Genomic DNA, 15,615 nt, shown 5'->3' with positions numbered 1-15,615 from the left:
ATCTGAAAACAAATGATACATCAACTTCTGACAGAGCCACTTGATTCATTGGGACTTGAATATCAGCAGCCATTCCAATCAAGAAGACATGGTTGCTTTTGTTTGCTTGAGAGATTTTGGACACTGGTGTGGCAGGAAGAATACTGAGACACCGAGTGAGGGAGATTCATTGCGCTGACTGTGAAAAGTGCTTCACACCATTTACTCAGCTTGGGGGAATCAAAGTCTCATCCCTGACGGTGGGGATAGACTATGTCCCCGTTCTGATTGTAATTTCAAACCCAGACCAACACAAGGAAAGCTCCCCCAATGGGGAAACTGTGGAAATGTGGGGACTGAGGGAAAGGATTCCCTTCCCCATCCGTGTTGGAAACCCACAGACGTATTCACTGCGGGGAGAGGCCATTCACCTGCTCGGTGTGCAGGAAGGGCTTCAGTCGGATCAGCCATCTGGAGACGCACCAGTGGGTCCACAAGTGAGAGAAGCCATTCACGTGCCCCATGTACGGGAGGGGGTTCACTCAGTCAGCTGCACTGCTGACCCACCAGTGGGTCCACACCGGAGAGAGGCCGTTCACCTTCTGTCAGTGCCGGAAGGGCTTCACCTGCTCCTCCTCCCACCTGCGGAGGCACCAGCGCGTTCACGTGCCATCGCAGGGGGGATGGAAGGAGCGATGGCCGAGCGCCGCTAACAACCCAGCTCTGGGGACTCTCAGGTTCGAATCCCGGGGCGGCAGATGGCAGAATTTGGGTTCGGTCATTAATCTGGACTCCAGAAGCTAAGGATGAAACCATTTTTAGAGGGCAAAAACACGGCTGATTTATTCATGTCCTTTTCAGTGATGGAAACTGCCATTGCAGGAAAGGATTCACACAGTCGTCCCAGCTGCATGCTTTACCCGGCTGTACGAAGGATCCAGTTACAAAAGGACAACTCAACTAGCCAATAATAAAGAAAGTGTGGTGGGAGGAGTGGGGGTGAGCGTGTGCACTTTTATTTTAGAAAAGCTACTTTTTGTACGCCTTGTGATGTGGAGATCTGAAGCTGCAACAAAGTTGGGTCGCAGTGAAGGTTACCTGAACTTTCCGTCAGGCTTAAACTCTCATTGAAAGCTGGGAGATCCAACAGCTTCTCATTTCTTTCAGCCACCAGCACCGAGTTTCCAATGTCGTGTCTCAGAAGAAACAGTGAATGAGTAGATGGTATTGTTCGAAATTGTAAATTTTTTAGGACTGCAAGCTTATTGTTTCATTGGCATTGCAAAGTTTACTGGCAACAGAGGGAGGTGCGGGCTGTATTCACTGGAAACAAAGTTTTAAAATGACACAAACACCAGGGTATAGTCCAACAGGTTTATTTGGAAGCACTCGGTTTTGGAGCGCTGTTCCTTCATCAGGTTGCTGTTGAGTAGGATGGTAAGACACAGAATAAATATCAAGAGATTATAGTGTAAGTAATCTAAAAAAAATTGAGGTAAGGTGGGGGGAGGGGAAATGAGGAAACTGATGAAGTCCACATTGATGACCTGGGGTTGAATTTACTCCAAGCGGAAGATGAGACGTTCATCCTCCAGGCATCGGGTGGGGAGGGAGCGGCGATGGAGGAGGCCCAGGACCTGCATGTCCTCGGCAGAGTGGGAGGGGGTTTGAAATGTTGGGCCATAGGGCGATGGGGTTGATTGGTGCGGGTGTCCTGGAGATGTTCCCTCAAGCGCTGTGACTTGACTCTGCGAGGAGTCTCCAGTCTCCCCAATGTCGAGGAGACTGCATCAGGTGCAATGGATACAAGAAATGACATTGTTGGATACACAGGTGAAAGCCGACGACCGACCATGGCGCGGATTCCATTTCCGGGCAGGGAAGTAATTTTCAGTAGATCTATCAAGCGGCGCTTGTATCTCCCTGGTGGTCTAGTGGTTAGGATTCAGCGCTCTCACCGCCGCGGCCCGGGTTCGATTCCCGGTCAGGGAACCTGTTTTCAGGGGGTTTATAGGCTCCCCGTTCTTCTGAAATTCTCTGTACAGTTATTTGTTGATTTTCGTAGTTCCTGGGTGCTGCAGTGTGCCGTGGCTCGTTGAAATAGTGTCCTGATTCAGATATGTTTGTGTGTGTCGGGGTGATTGCTTCTGTAGTTAAGTTCTTGGTTCGAATGCATTGTTTTCCTGTAGACGCTGTTTTGAATTTACCATTGACTGTTCGCTCTACTGTGACATCTAGAAATGGCACTTTGTTGTTGTTCTCCTTTTTTGTGAATTTTATGCCAGTAAGGAGATTGTTGATGGTGTTGTAGGTTTCCTCTAATTTGTTTCCTTTTTTGATGACAAAAGTGTCATCGCTGTAGCGGACCCAAAGTTTGGGTTGGATCGTTGGAAGGGCTGTTTGTTCGAGTCTCTGCATTCTTGCTTCTGCTAGGAATCCTGATGCTGGAGGTTTCGTGCGTATTTCGTTGATTTGTTTGTAGGGCTTGTTATTGAATATGAAGTGGATGGTAAGGCACAGTTCCACGAGCTTGACAGTGCTATCTTTGCTGATGAAGTTGATGCTGCGTTTGTGTCTTTGGTTCTTCGAGTCGTGTCTTCAGTTTTCTTTGGCCACGTTGATGTTAATGGATGTGAACAGGACTGTTATGTCAAAGGACAACATTAATCCATCCTCTTCAATCTCAGTGTCTTTGGTGTTCAGGAATTCTTGGATGGAGTAAATGGAGTGGAGTGAATCTTCGACTCGGTGTTTTAGCCTTCAGTGGAGGCCTTTGACTCGTCTGTATATTGGTGTTCCTAGTAGTGAGACTATGGTCTAAGGGGGGCTCCTGGTTTGACGGGGAGGAGAACAACAACAAAGTGCCATTCCTTGATGTCACAGTAGAGCGAACAGTCAATGGGGAACTTCAAACTGGCATCTACAGAAAAACAACAGACCCAAACCAAATACTTAACTGCAGAAGCAATCATCCCAACACCCACAAACGAAGCTGCATCAGGAGATTATTTCAACGAGCCACTTCACACTGCAGCACAGAGAAACTACGAAGAGCACAAGAGAATTACATATATAGTGTATTTTTAAGGAGAACGGGTACCCAATAAACCCTCTCTGCCGATTTCTCATTGATATTTCAAGGTGACTCTCAAAAATTTGGTTTGACCCTCCATTCTTTCCTGTTTGTTTTTTGTGGGTTTTGAAAGCTTTCGCAATCCTCTGACTGAGTATTGGAGTTGGAAGGTTGTGTTGTGGTTGTACAGGACACTTTTTAGACCACATTTGAAATATTGTGTACAATTCTAGTCTCCCTCCTATCAGACGGAATTTGTGAAATTTGAAATGGTTCCGAAGCACCAATGGGTCCACAGAGAGGAAGAGGCCCTTCTGCTGCCCTGAGTGTGGGAAGGCCTTCAGTGATTCCTCTGCCTTGCTGACACACCAGTTGGTCCACACCAGGGAAGGCTGTTCTCTGGCCCCAAGTGCGAGATGGCCTTCAGCAGTTCTTCCCACCTGCTGAAACACCAGTGGGTCCATATTGAGGAGAGGCCGTTCTTCTGCCCCGAGTGCAGGAAGGGCTTTGCTCTTTCTTCCGACCTGCTGCCCCATGGGTGGGTCCACATAGGGGAGAGGTCGTTCAGTTGCCGAAGTGCAGGAAGGCTTTCATCAATTCCTCAGCCCTGCTGATGTCCCAGTCCGTCCAAACCGGGGAGATGCCATTCTCCTGCCCGAGTGTGGGAAGGGCTTTACCCGCTCCTCCACACTGCTGAAGTACCAGCTGGTCCACACGGGGGGATGGGGGGTGGAGAGGGGAGGCCTTTCTGCTGCCCTGAGTGCGGGAAGTCCTTCAGCAATTCCTCCGCCCTGCTGAAGCACCAGTGTGTCCACACGGGGGAGAGGCCCTTCAGCTGGCCCCAGTGTGGGAAGAGGATCATGTTTTCCTGCAACTTGCGGAAGCACCAGCGGGGGCACCAACGCTCCCAGCAATCAGATCCCACCAGTGACGCTGCCTTCGGTCACCCCCCAGGACTGAATCTGGTGCCAGTTCTGACAGTGGGTGCAGTGGGAGAGTAGGTGGGCTGTTTTTGTTTTCTGATGGACTGCAATTGCCTGTCCCACCCCCTACAACTACAACCCCATGGTGGCTCAGGGTTAGCACTGCTGCCTCATGGCACCAGGAACCCAGGAATACTTCTACCCTTGGGGGTCTGTGTGCAATTTATGGAGGGTAGGAAAATGGATCTGAGTGGGTTACTCTTCGGAGAATCTGTGCAGATGTGTTGGGCTGAAGGACCTGTTTCCACACTGGAGGAGTTCAACCAACATATGAGCTTTGCTTTCATTGGAAACTGCTGCTCATTGAGCCAGGGACTGCACATTGCCAAATGAAATGATGCAGAGAAAAGTAAGACCGCAAGACCATCGGAGCAGAAGTGAGGCCATTCGGCCCATCGGGTCTACTCAGCAATACGTTAGTGACAAAAGTAGTGCAGATGAGATTAGCTACAGTGTGGAAACAGGCCATTTGTCCCAACAAGTCCACATCGACCCTCCGAAGAGTAACCCATCCAGACCCATTTCCCTCTGACTAATGTACCTAACTCTATGGGCAATTAAGCATGGCCAATCCACATGACCTGAACATCTTTGGACGATGGAAGAAAACAGGACCACCCAGAGAAAACCCACGCAGACACTGGGAGAATATGAAAACTCCTCACACACAGCCACCCAAGGCTGGAATCAAACCTGGGTCCCCGGCACGGTGAGCCTGCAGTGGTAAACACTGAGCCACTACATATTGCAACCCGAAGTAGGCAAGCAGGAGGTTGGGAGAATGCAGCAAGCCAGGCAGCACCAGGATGTGGAGAAGTCAGCGGTTTGGGAATTAACCCTTCTTCATGATTGAAACGTTGACTTCTCTGTGAGAAAAGATTTACAGGAATGTTGCTGGGGGTTGGAGGATTTGAGCGACAGGGAGAGGCTGAATAGGCTGGGACTGTTTTCACTGGACCATCAGAGGCAGAGGAGTGACCTAATACAGGTTACAAAATCATGAGGGGCATGGACAGGTTAATAGACAAGGTATTTTCCCTGGGATGGGGGAGTCCAGAACTAGAGGGCATGGGTGTAGGGTGAGAGGCGAAATATATTAAAGGGACAACCTCTTCATGCAGAGGTTGGTACTTATATGAAAGGAGCTGCCACAGGATTTGGGTGAGGTGCTGTCAAATGGGACTAGATTAATTTAGGATATCAGGTCAGCATGGACAAGTTGGACGAAAGGGTCTCTTTCCATGCTGTATGTGACTCTGATACTAGTCCTGATCTAAGTTTAAAATAGAGTCCAAGTAACTTTGAATACTTCAATCTTGTTGAGCTCACCTCCTGAAAAGTTTCACATGAATCCCTCTGAGCGATACTGTTTAAACGTGCTGAGTTGCACAAAGTATCCCATCAAGTTCAACACAAACCCAGAGTTGAAGAAGTCAGAAGTCAGAACATCAAGGGGACCAAAACTGATCATAATATTCCAGGTGCAGCCTCATCAACGTCCTGTACAACGACAACATAACTATATCTATACTCAATTCCCGAACTGATGAAGGTTAGTGTGCCTAAACCTTTCTTCACTGCCTTGTGTATCGATGTAATCAGAGATATAGGACCGACTTTAAACTGAACCACAATCCTGCTTCTGGGAACACAGCGACTAATAGGGAAGGCAAAAGGGAGATTGACCTTTAAATGGAGTATAAAAGTCGGGAGGTTATAGTGGAGGTTTTGATTGAAAGGGCTGTGAAGATTCAACCAGCTGACAGTGGATCGGAATCACATGTAGATCAGACCAGGTTCGGACAGCAGGAAACCAGATAAGTTTTTACAACAAACCACAACGAGGTCATCATTCGACTCTTAATTCCGGATTTATATTGAATTCAGATTCCACCATCTGCCGTGGCAGGTTTTGAACACAAGTCCCTAGAACATTACCTGGGTGAATAGTCTGGTGACAATAAAGTCGGCCATCACCTCCCCTAAACACATTGGCTTATTGTGTTCAGAGGTAACAAAGGAGCAAGAGGTTTTAGCAGCTGCTAAGTTGTTGATATTACACAATGGAACATCAGCACTCTCAGTAATGGCACATACTGAAGTCAGTGTCCTGTATCAGAGGGAAGGGCTCGGGAACCATAAGAAATAGGAACAGGAATATGCCATTCAGCCCCTTGAGCCTGCTTCTCCATTCAGTAGGATTCTGGGTGATCTGGCATTCCCCACATTCACTTTCCTGCCCTTTTCCTGCAACTGTTCATCCCCCGACTCTTCACAAATCTATCGTTCCTAGTTTTAATGTGACATGAAGGCTGTCAACAGAGTTACTGGGGTGGGGGTGTGGCGGGGGGGGGGGGGCGGGGGACGGGGGGACGGGGGCTCAGGTCGAATTTGGGGACTAAAATAATGGCTTCACACTTCACAATATTTAACTAAGGGAATGTTTATGGTTGTCCAATGCTGGAAATTGGGCAGGCATTCAGATGAGATTATTGGAAAATCATGAATGACAGATGAGTCGGGGGAGAAGTGGTGTTCAGGCACAGTTGGATATCATCAGTATAGATGCCAACACCAGCAGCTACGGTAAAACAAATAAGAACGGAAGACGCTAAAATCATACCCTCCCAGAGGATAGAGTGATGCTGGAGAGGGTCAGTACTATCATTAACCCTGATCAAGGTTGTCCGCAGGTCGACGAGGGAATGTTCATCCCTGTCACCTTTACAAGGGATGTCAAATATGACCTTGATATGAACTGTTTCAGGGGTAGAAACCAGACTCGAGGGCCTTAATCACAGAATTCTGGAAAAGATAGGAATGGCTAATTCAACAATGTTACATCCAAACCTACACTTCTATTCATGCGATAACAATATAAGTGTTTTGGTTTTTATTTCGAAGATTCTCAGCAACACAGAGTAAGAAGCAACAAAATTAACACAAGAAATACTGCAATTGCAACAATGTGCCTGCTCCCAATAGGGGGCCATCGGTGTGAAATTAACTGTCTACAAGGGGCAATATTGGAAAGGAATTACCCAGTTCATAGCTATAAGAGGGGAGACACAGACTGCTTGATACAAACATATAATGGGTGGGAGTAGGCCACTCGGCACTTCGAGCCTGCTGCAACATTCAATAAGATCATGGCTGATCTGAATTCAACCTCAACTATACATTCCATCACATCCCCGACAATCTTTCATCCACTTGGTTATCAAGAACCTATCTACCTCTGCCTTAAAGATTTTGAATCCACTGCCTTTTGAAGAAGACACACAACCCTCAGAAAGAAAATCAATCATCCTCAGTTTTGTCTTCTACATTTAAAATATGACCCTGTACTTTCAGATATTAAGATAGGGACACATGCCGCATTCAAATAATACCTGTGGTACAGTTAACTATCTCAAAGTGCTTCACATGAACATTATGAGAATTCCTTTAAAAATCACAAGACCGGAGCACAGATGAGACAGGTGACCAAATACTTGGTCAAAGGGACAAGTTTAGGGCAATCTTTTAAACAGGTTCAATTTCCCAAACATCAGAGGACAAAGACGTGAACAACAAACACAAAATAGCAAAGAATGGGAAACAACAGTGTAGTCATAACGTCACAGTATGAGTAATCCAGGGAACATGAGTTCAAATCCCACTACAGCAAGAGGTAAGATGTGAATAATTCAAATCATAAATGGGGAACACAAAGTAAGTCTCAGTATGGTATCGATGGCACTGACGTCAATTGTCCTAAAAACCCATTTTCACCAATGTCCTTTCAGGAGGGAAACTGCCATCCTTGCATGGTCAGTCTAACATGTGACTCCAGACCTACAGCAATGTGGTTGACTCTTAAACTGCCCTCTGAATTGGCACAAGCAAGACACCTTGCACTTAGGGTTGGATAACAAATATCAAGCTTGTGAAAGTGTCATAACAGAAATTGCTGGAGAAACTCAGCCAGTCTGGCAACACTGGTGGAGAGAGAGAGAAAGACACAAAGACAATATCCTAGCTTGAGTCCAGAACAGTTTTGAAGAAGGGTCACAGCACTTGAAATGCAAACTCTGCTTCTCTATCGACATGTGCTGCCAGTCCTATTCAGTTTCTCCAGCATTTGACGCATTTTTCTGTTTCAGATCTCTATCATCTGCAGTTCTTCATTACACTGACTTAGGGAAGCTCAAATCCCATAAAAGGGTCGAGCAGAAGGGCTGGAATTACTCAGCAAGTCTGGCACCAGTTATGGAGATAAAAACAGTTCGTACTTCGGGTCATTGAATGATCTTACATCAGGGACAAACTTTTGGGGAAGCTGCAAGAGTAAAAGGCACTGGTGTAACTTCAACATCTGGGAGAACTCTCTCAGCCTTGGAGGTCAGGCTGACTCAGCATTCTGGTCCTGTTCATTACCAGTTAACTTCTCAATTTGTTGTTCTTGTTATATTTCTACATGGTTGACACATTCCTTTGTTTTAAAATGAAATTATAAACAGACAAGAATTTTCCATGTAAGTCATCATACATTAGAGGGTTTGGAACGTGAATGTAAACTTTTAAACAGAAAGTATTTATTCATGCATGGGGTGTGGGCATCGCTGGCAATGCCAGCATTTATACCCATCCTTAACCACCCTGTGGTTGGTTGGAAAAGTGCATGAAGGTGTCTGAGATTGTCTTGATCAGCACAGCAATCTCAAAGATGGGCGTGCTCAGGTTCAAGTACCCTCCACTCCCACAGCCAAGTCTGCATTCACTTCAATTATAGATGCCATCTAAACCTCCCAGCACAAGGACAGCATGGGATGACAATCAGAATAAAGCTTCCTCTACTCTTCAATTGCAAGTGAAGCTACCTCAACGCTGTCCCCAACAAACACTGCCAAGACAGAGACTGCATTGGGTTAGATACAGAGTAAAACTTCCTCTACACTTCCCCATTCATACAGTCCCAGGGGAAGGACAGCAAAGGGTTAAATAAACAGTCGAGCTTCTTCCAATCTGACTGACACTTAGTCCGTTCTATACCAATCCTCAAGGAAAATTCAGAACTGAGACTATTATCTGGTGCTGAATTCACACATCCTCATGGGAATGACAACAACAGAAAATCATGTCGTGACACACAGATAAAACACACACAATGTACAACAAAACTAGACTGTTATTGGGATCAAAGACATTTAAATGACAGGAGACATAGTCCCTGCAGTGATCCAAATGCGAGCTGAACAAATTTCACACTTGAACAATATTCTCTGGGAATGCAATGTCCACCTCACTGCTGTCTATTCAGTTCCTCTGCTCTCGTTCAGGGCTGAGTTGCGGCTGACCACATTGTGGCGTGGGGGTCAAGAGGTTGGACACTTAAGGTCAACTTGGATTGAGGGCATCCTTTGTCATGCCAGTGAGGTCGAGGGTCGCTCATTTACTCAACTTATAGTCGGGGAAAAGGGGATGTCAGGCTAGGCTTGTATCAGTTCGAGTTCAGAAGAAACAGATGATCCGATGGAGCTGTATAACATCTGGAGAGGACTTAATGTAAATGTAATGTCAACTCAATTCTAGCCAGAGACTAGTCTCTCATTTAAGATAGGAAAGTTTTGTTTTTCTCACAAGTGTTCTCGAGTCTTTGAAATTCACTTCTTTCGAGAGCAGCATGTGGTGGTGGGTAACGAACTGGGTCTGGGTTGGACGGTCAGTCAATGTTGACTCGATGGGCTGAATGGCCTACTTGCTCGCAATTGGCCTATATCAATCAATTGTATGCACTTGCTTTATGGTTACCAACATCAAATTACATGAGTGGTTTTGGTTATTTCATCTCTTATTATCGTATTCAACCAACTACAGCATCTAGAAACTTGCTTAATTACAATATCCAATATCTGCTGAGTACTTTTTCTGTTTGTCACGACCAATATCTTGAACTCTGACGTGTGACCTCTTCATTACTGTCAAAGTTCCTGATTTATCCCGATATTGTCATGGTTTTACTTTGTCGAATGTCTTCCTGGCATTTGCAGTTAAGACCCTATATTCTGCCCTTGTCAACATTTTCCCTTACAATTCTCTACTAAGGATTTCATGAAAAACCTCAGAGTGTGGTGAGACTGTGGAACTCACTACCATAGTGAATAGTTGGGGTGGAAGACACTGCAACTAAGGGTAAGTAACCCAATACAAATGAATGTCACTGTCACCAGATTCACAACACAGTGAAATTTAAACATGCAATGTCCCTCAATTTCTCAACTGTCCCGAACCAGACTTGATGAAGAACAGATTTGCACATCAACATTATAATTTAAACAACAACCAAATTATAAATATGGCAAATTTTCTAGGGCAAAGTTAAAGAAGATAATCTAATTAATAGCAATGATTTAAACCCTTTGATCAAGCCCCCCACCATCTCAGAGACAGAGACTTAAGCGGAAAATTAAGAAAGAATTTTTTTTAAAACTTACCAATTCAAGCAAACAGTTTCCAACAATGGATTGCCAAGCCTTTGTGCAATCTTTGGACTATGACTGTTTCACAGACACGTAACTGTAAATCTAATTTAAAAGTCACTGCTGAATGTGAATAGACACCCCAGTATTCAGCCATTTCTTACAGGCTGGGACTCATTCCCAGAAAGAGCCAACAATTCTTTAACTGGACAGCTCTTGGTCTCAACGAGCAGCAGTGCCCAATGGAAGCAAAGTTGCAGGGATGGGGGAGCACGACGGCATAAAACAAAAAAAAACCGACCGACTCTCCCACTATAAGCACTGTCAGAATGTGCAGGGGTTCAGTCCTTTCAGTGACCCACAGCAGCTTCACCAGCAGAATCAGATTGTTGGGAGCACTGGTGTGCCCGCTGGTGCTTCTGCAAGGTGCAGAATGATGAGAACCTCCGCTTCCACTCGGGGCAGGTGAACAGCCTCTCCCCGGTATGGCCCCATCTGTGCCTCAGCAGTTGGGAGGAATTGCTGAAGGCCTTCCCGCACTCTGGGCAGGGGAAGGGCCTCTCCCCCGTATGGACCCGAAGGTGGGATGCCTGGGTAAATCCCTTCCCGCATTTGAGGCAGGAGAACGGGCTCTCCCCGGTGTGGACCCGCTGGTGCCTCAGCAGGGCAGAGGTATCATTGAAGGCCTTCCCGTACTTGGAGCAGCTGAAGGACTTCTCTAATATGTGGACCCGGTGGTGGGTCAGTAGGACGGAGGAATAGCTGAAGGCCTTCCCGCATTCGGGGCAGGAGCATGGCCTCTCGCCTGTGTGGTCCCCCTGGTGCCTCTGCAGTGCAGAGGAATTGCTGAAGGTCTTCCCGCACTCAGGGCAGGAGAACAGTCTCACCCCGGTGTGACTGCGCCCATGAGTCTCCAGGTCAGGTGGGAAACTGATGCCTTTCCCACAGTTGCCACATTTTCATGGTTTCTCCACGGGACGGGATTCCTTGGCTTTCTCCATGACCGAAGCTTCAGCTGCACACAAACGCGTGTACAGCACCTCCCTGCCGTGAATTCCTTTTCCCAGTCTGTATAACGTTTACTGGCTCCTGCAACAGTCGGGTCTCTCTTCCAGTCTCACTGATGCTGAAAACGTACTGAAAGAGGAACCAAAAAGCTGGGTTCCTTCTCACAGAATCAAAGTCGAAAATTGTTATAGTCCCGATGGATTCAGTGACTGCCAGACATTGACGTGAAATTGAGGGCTGCAAATGCTGGAGAGGCAGAGTCAAAGCACAGCAGATCAGGCAGCATCTGAGGAGCAGAAGAGTCAATGTTTCAGGCAACGCTCTTCATCTATTGATATTGAAACGTCCGTCTTCAGATCTTCAAATAATCCATAAAAAGAGATGACAAAAGACATTACTGTCAGTCCAGGTTAGAAATTCCAAACAAGCAATTCTACTTTCCGCAGAACATTCTTTTCTTTTCCCACAAAATTGAAAGCACCATCCCACCCCCTCTCACCCCTCTATTCTCACTCCGCTCAAACTAATCCTCCCGATGGTACTGATTCAGGATCTTACAGAGACCGAAAAGTGAAAACATCAAGACAGACACCTTAGAATTTTGGATACTTCCACCTGAAAGTTAGTATCTTTCACGACATCTAGGAGTGAGTAAGTCTGATTTTGGGAAGCAAAAAAAAGTGTTAACTCAGGATGAACCTTCAATGCAGCTTCTTGAGAAACAACCAGACACGAAATGGTTAACATCTGGGGAGGTGGAAGTGGGGAGATGGAGGAAATGAGATATCAAGGCATTGACACCGACACCAGACAGAAACTGAACATACAGGCATGGCAAACATTACGGGCAAGCCAGAGTCACAGAGATGCACTGCACAGAGACAGGTCCTTCAGTCCAACTCATCCGTGCCGACCAGATAGCCTAAATTAATCTCGTCTCATTTACCAGCACTTGGCCCATATCCCTCTGAATTCTTCTTATTCATATACCCATCGAGATGCCTTTTAAATGTTATAATTGGACCTACATCCACCACTTCCTCCGGCAGATCATTCCTTACACTTGCCTCCCTCACCTCAAACATATTATCCTCCTGTTCTAGAGTTCTCCCATCCCAGGGAAATGACCTTGTCTATTTACCCTGTCTATGCCTCTCATGATTCTATAAACGTCTGTAAGATCACCCCTCAGCCTCTGGTATACCGGGGAAAACAGCTCAAGCAATGCACTGCGTTTCCTTTTAGCTTCACACTCACAGAACCTTACTCCCGTGTAAAACATTGTTTCCCTCCCCCACACTGTCCATGGGAACAGCCAAGAGTGCTGAGACTCTGGAGTTGGGGGAATGCCACGTAGAATTCCTGCAATGTGGAAACACGCCATTCAGCCCAACAAGTCCACATCGACCATCCAAAGCGTAACCCATGTGGACACATTCCCCTATCCCATTCCACTACACTTACTGCACACTATGGACCCATTTAGTATGGCCACTTCTCCCGAAACTGAACACCTTTAGATGTTGGGTGGAAATCAGAGCACCCGGAGGAAACCCAGCAGACACGGCAGGGAGAATGTGCAAACTCCACACAGAGAGTCGCCCCAAGGCTGGAATCGAAAGTGGATCCCTGGCGCTGGAAGGCATCAGTGCGAACCGCTGATCCATCGTGCTGCCCATGTGTGCAGAAAGAGGTGGGGGCTGGGAACTTTGTTAATTGTACTACGCAGTGGATTGTAGACCAAGGTTAAATCTCACGGGATCCAGGGAGAGCTAACCAACTGGGCGCAAAATTTAGATGCGCGTTGTTGTGGATGCTGGAATCCTTCCTGAAAACAACAAATGCTGGAGATCACAGTGGGTCAGGCAGCGCTGTGCTACTCTATGACTGGATAGTGTGGACGTGGAGATGATGTTTCCACTAGGAGAAGGGTTGAGGATGCCAAGTCATTGAGGGCATTTAAGACAGAGATAGGTTCTTGATTAGTAAGGGGTCAAGGGTTATGAGGAGAGGGCAGCAGAATGGGATAGAGAAACATATCAGCCATGATCGACTGGTGGTACAGACTCGATGGGCCAAATGGCCTCATCCTGCTCCTGTGTATTGTGGTCTTAAAGCTGGGCAGGTGACTTAAGGGGTTCTCACAAACTATTTCAGAATCCTGAAGAGGGGTTGTTGGACTCGAAACTTTAACTCTGCTTTCTCTCCACAGATGCTTCCAGTCCTGCTGAGCTTTTCCAGTGTTCTCAGTTTTTGTTTCAGATTTCCAGCATCCACAGTTCTGTGTCTTATTTATCAAATTCATTTCTTGCCCTTCCCAAGTGTCTGGAACTTCATCTCCCTGATCTACAAACTGTTCACTTACCCTAGAAATGACCAAACCTCCTTATCAAAGTAGATCCCTTTGTTGCAAAATTATTGTTCAATTCTGTGACCAAAATTATTGCATTCGTAATTACTTACACCAGGGACTCACAATATCTCAGGCCAGAACACAGCTAGATTGTTTCAGACAGTACATTTATGTGATTTGATACAATTCCCTATTCCCGACATTACCAGCGTGTTGCAGGGAATAGAGGGTTTGAGTAAAGAAGAAGCTGGAACATTTTTCCAATGGAGCCGAGGAAGTTGACAGTTAACCTTTCAGAAATTTTTAAAATCAGAAGGGGTATAGATAAGGTGTCATTCCCAGGAGGCTCAGAATATTTTATTGCTCCAGAAGGTGTAAAAGGGGGTCAAAGCTTCAACAGAAATCGAGCAGAGCTGAGAACAGACAACATTTAACTCTGTGGGAACAGGGAGATTAGAGGACAGAGAAATCAGGACCTGAAATCCAAGCTGACACCAGACTACCATGCTATCAGTGCTTTGATTAGCAGTGCCCACCCTCTACCTTTACTGAGCCTCTCACTCGACTTGAATGCCACGTATCCCCTCGATATTCCGGATCCAATCCTTGTCATTCTGAAGCCATATCTCTGTAAGGAGTCTCAGATCATAATTATTCTCTTCAACGTGTGCAGTCAATTAATTCGCTTTTGTTGCAATGCAGCACACATTCACATACTGAGCTTTTAGTCTTATTTTTTGTGATGGTTAGAATCCAGTTTTGATTGCTAGTACATTTATTCTCCTTGTCCCTTTCTATCATTCTCTGGTGTTTGGTTTCCACATCACTACATTGCTCACTGGCCTTGATTTGGAGAGGCTGTGGTAAATTGCCCAGTGTCCAGGGATGTGCAGGTTAGGTGGGTTGGCCATGGGAAACGCAGGGTTATCGTTTCAAAGGAATAGAGGGAGTAGGCCATTTGGCCCATCGACCCTGCTCCGCCATTCATTAAAATCATGGCGGATCGATCAATCGTCTCAGGTCCTCCTAATTGCATTATCCCAACTTTCCTTAATTCCCCGACCACGCAAAAAACCCATCCAACAGTGTCTTAATGAAGCTGCCTCTACTGCTTCCTTGAGCACAGAATTCCATTAATTTACCATTAACTATATTGGTCCTGACCTGAGTTGCCTCATCAAAATGCAACAGCTCATATTTGTCTAAATTAAACTCCATCCACTACTCCTTGGCCCATTGGCTCATCTGATCAATTATAATTTATATTAAACTTTCTTTCCTACCTTCTTCCCTAAAAGCTGAAAATCTCCATCCCACACTCTCACCCTCCATTCTCACTTTGTTGAATCTAATCACGGATGTCCTCATCCTGAAGGGTTTGGTTCATGCTGATTAACAGGCCCACATTCAAGGGGGATCTAACTGAAACGTACAGAGCATTGAACGGCCTGGACAGAGTGGACATTGGGAAGATATTTCATTGGGAGGACAGACTAATACCCATGGGCATAGCCTAAGCATAAAGGGAGAATGGAGATTAGGAGCAATTTCTTTAGCCAAAGAGTGGTGAATCTATGGAATTCATTGTCACAGAAAACTGTGGAGGCCAGGTCACTGAGTATGTTGAACATTGAGAGAGAGATGTACAGCACAGAAACAGACTGTTTGGTCCAACTTGTCCATGCCGACCAACTATCCCAACCCAATCTAGGCCCACCTGACAGCACACGGCCCCATATCCCTCCAAACTATTCCTAT

At 46.1% G+C, this 15,615-nt stretch overlaps 1 non-coding gene across 1 annotated transcript; it reads left to right on the top strand.

Annotated features, from left to right (window-relative positions):
* The first annotated feature begins 1,899 nt into the window (after window positions 1–1,899).
* trnae-cuc (transfer RNA glutamic acid (anticodon CUC)) lies at window positions 1,900–1,971 on the top strand. The gene has a single exon. It is a non-coding gene; the product is annotated as a tRNA-Glu (tRNA).
* The last annotated feature ends 13,644 nt before the right edge of the window (window positions 1,972–15,615 follow it).

This window comes from Chiloscyllium punctatum, chromosome 36 (genome assembly GCF_047496795.1).
Source record: "Chiloscyllium punctatum isolate Juve2018m chromosome 36, sChiPun1.3, whole genome shotgun sequence".
In the NCBI taxonomy this organism is placed as follows: domain Eukaryota; kingdom Metazoa; phylum Chordata; class Chondrichthyes; order Orectolobiformes; family Hemiscylliidae; genus Chiloscyllium; species Chiloscyllium punctatum.
This window is presented reverse-complemented; position numbering and strand designations above follow the sequence as displayed.